Source organism: Notothenia coriiceps, unplaced genomic scaffold (assembly GCF_000735185.1).
Source record: "Notothenia coriiceps isolate Sejong01 unplaced genomic scaffold, NC01 NC01_scaffold00015696, whole genome shotgun sequence".
In the NCBI taxonomy this organism is placed as follows: Eukaryota; Metazoa; Chordata; class Actinopteri; order Perciformes; family Nototheniidae; genus Notothenia; species Notothenia coriiceps.
In genome coordinates this window covers 579-3,595 of record NW_011348397.1, presented here as the reverse complement: position 1 = coordinate 3,595, position 3,017 = coordinate 579, and the positions used below count along the sequence as shown (strand labels likewise).

General features: G+C 44.4%; 1 pseudogene; it reads left to right on the top strand.

Moving 5' to 3' along the window:
* The first annotated feature begins 1,790 nt into the window (after positions 1-1,790).
* Positions 1,791-2,323, top strand: LOC104949098 (protein FAM26F pseudogene; annotated as a pseudogene).
* Positions 2,324-3,017: the final 694 nt, after the last annotated feature.

Below are 3,017 nucleotides of genomic sequence, written 5' to 3'. Positions count from 1 at the left end.
TAATGGTTATCAAAGTACAAATATCCAAAATCAGTTCAGTAACGGTTTTCAAGGGGACAATATTTACTCAAATTGATGGGTTTGGATGATGGGGGAAAATCGTGTCACAGGCTCTTTAAGGTCAGTCAGTCAGTATTTTTGTTGTTCATTTATTTATTTATGCATATTTTTTTATTTCTCTAGTTTTAAACGATATTTTTGGTTTACTGGCCCATAGTATGTATTGGAATGATTTCAAACGTGTTTTTATTTATCCTAATTATAAAGGTGTCCCTTGGAAATATTTGTTTACATACATTGTGATCAAAACCATTGAGACCCACTGAGATAACTTAAGACTATAAAGTTAACTATTTAAACGCTGACAGAGTCCTTTACCTCACTGAGCCTCTCAGTCCGACAGGAGAGAGCTCTCCTCCACCTTCTTATATCCGTTAGCGCAGCTATCACCAGTCAGATGCTAACAACAACAATCCCCCGTTTAGGTGCGCCCTCTTTCTCTCGCTCGCACTTTGGCTGTGAGCTGTGGGTGTTGCAGTATAACTTGAGTCATGACAACTGGCGAAATTCTATTATTTTCGTCATAGGAATCCGGGGCGTGAGGACCCATTGTTGACTTACCAGGAAATAAACATGTCGATCGCCTCGTTTGTCGTTTACGTTCATCTTTTGCTATATCTGCCTTAAGATCACTTTGATGCACATTCAGTACTCGTGAGGTTCACATACGAGTACTGAATGTGCATCAAAGTGATCTTAGGAAGGCAAATATAGCCAGGGCCGCCCCTGGCCAACTTGGGGCCCCAAGCGACATTGTGAGATGAGGCTCCCCTTGTCACCTCTCACTCTTGCCTGTCAGCGGAGGGTGCGCCCAGAACTGCGCGGAGAACTGCGCACAGCAGCTGAGGCCCTCTGGGCGGGGCCCCCTGCGCAAGGCGGGGCCCCATGCAGCCTGCGTGATTGGCCTGTAGGGAGGGGCGGCCCTGGTTATACTGCAACACGGGAGCCTGATAAGCCAACATCCCCCACTTTCATCACTTACAGTGCCCATACAGGGCAAATGAAAAGTGTAACCGGGGTGAAAAGGGTGTTACCTTTACTTAATTATGAATGTTGTTACATCAAGGCATAGGCTGTATAAAGAATCAAGGCTGAAAATTAGGATGAGCGCCAACGGTAAAAAAAAAAAATGTTTCCCTCCCAGAGCTACAAGCGCAGCGCCCGCCCAAATCTGGCGCCCTTGGAGACCGCCTATATGGGAGGGAAACTATATGCAAAAAAACGGCCCTGGTTGCGCTGATAATAAATTGGGTAGAAAAATACAAATGTTTTGTTTCAACAGTATATTGTGTTTCTGCACATATTTATGTAGTGCAGAATTCTGTACATATACAGAACAAAGCCCATCAAATATGCTTTTGGTTGAGCACATCAGTTGGGTGGACAGAACATCTGGTAGTATGAAAGAAGTGTTCAATTTGGTGCAAAAGTTTGTTTTTTATAAATGTTTATGTAGTTTTGGCTGCAGTTTTTCATCATGCAGGATATAAGGGGTGATTTGCACTTTGAGTGTGTGGTTTTGTGAATTGTGTTAGGAGGACCTAAGTGTTTTGGGAAAATAAGCCATGTATTCAAAAACATGCAAGCAATTGAAAAAAACTGTAATAGCCTGCATAAAGTGTAGGGGTGCTATACTGCTGCTGCAGGGAGGGGGGTAGGGGATGTGGTAAAGAGAGGGAAGTTAAAGTAAACAGTCAGTTTGATAATATTTTCAGTGTCAGTGTGAGCCCCACAAATATCAGAGATGGACAAGTTTAAGACTGCTGTGGCCATTGCCCACAAACAGACAAGCATGGGGTTAGGGCTGGTGGCCCTGACAGCTGGGGGGGAGCAGATCTTCTCCGCAGTGGTCTTTAGCTGTCCCTGCAACCAACTCAACTTCTTCTACGGCTTAGTGTTCCTGCTTGTGCCCGCTCTGGCTCTGCTGCTGCTGGGGTTCATCCTCAGTGAGAGGACGTGGAAGGTACTGACGGGCATGTGTCAGGAGCCGCGCTGCTGGAGGAGGCTGTTCACCGCCGGCTCGGTCCTGTGCCGGGTCAGCTGTATCGCACTGGTGGCCCCCTGCAGCTGGATAGCCATGGCTCTGCTCAACGGGAAGTACTATGAGTGTGCGATGACCGGGACCAATGTGACCGCTTACATCAAGCACCTGTGTGGAGACAAGAGTTTGGACCAGTGTCAGCTGGAGCTGAGCAGCTTGCCCTGCCTGGGGCCGAAGGAGGACCGGCAGCGGGTCCTGATCACTCTCAGAGCCGATTCCCAGGTCAGTGCACACCTCCACACATCGTATAGCAAGTAGCCTACACTGTGATGAAGTGAAATCAAGTCTAAATCAAGTTGTCTGAAGAGTAGACACTTGATTTAAAGTGCGTGCCATATGCGTGCCAAGGACAACTGCAATATAAAGTAAATAAAGTTACAAAAAGAAGAATGGATGAAATGCCACCTGAAAAACAATATTCTGATGCTGTGCTGGCAGATGGGTATCTGACCTTTCGAGATTTAACACAGAAAGACCTCTTTTCAAGGCTTTCTGTGTAAAAATTTAACGTCATTTTTAATGATTCAAAATGCACTAACGTTAATTTTTTTATTTTTCAACTTTACAATAGGTTTACCTTCAAAAACGGTGCCCTTCCTATTGTGTGCAAAAGTAATGTTTTCAAATCACAAGCGTAGGTATGCAAGTGAAATCATATGGCTGACCGATGCTAACATAAGGTGACCAGATTTTCAAAATTAAAACCGGGGACATTTTGAGTTTTGCGGTAAAAATATCATTAACATATCCAATTTTCTTCACTGTTAAAGAAAAAAGGGGGACAATTCTGGTTCAATGTAGGCTAATTCGAACATTTGAATGACGATAGCTCATGATACTTCAAAGGTCTTTTATTTTGAAACTGTACAGATTGTCCAGATTCTGTGAGTGATTAGATTGGGTGTCCTGCTATCAC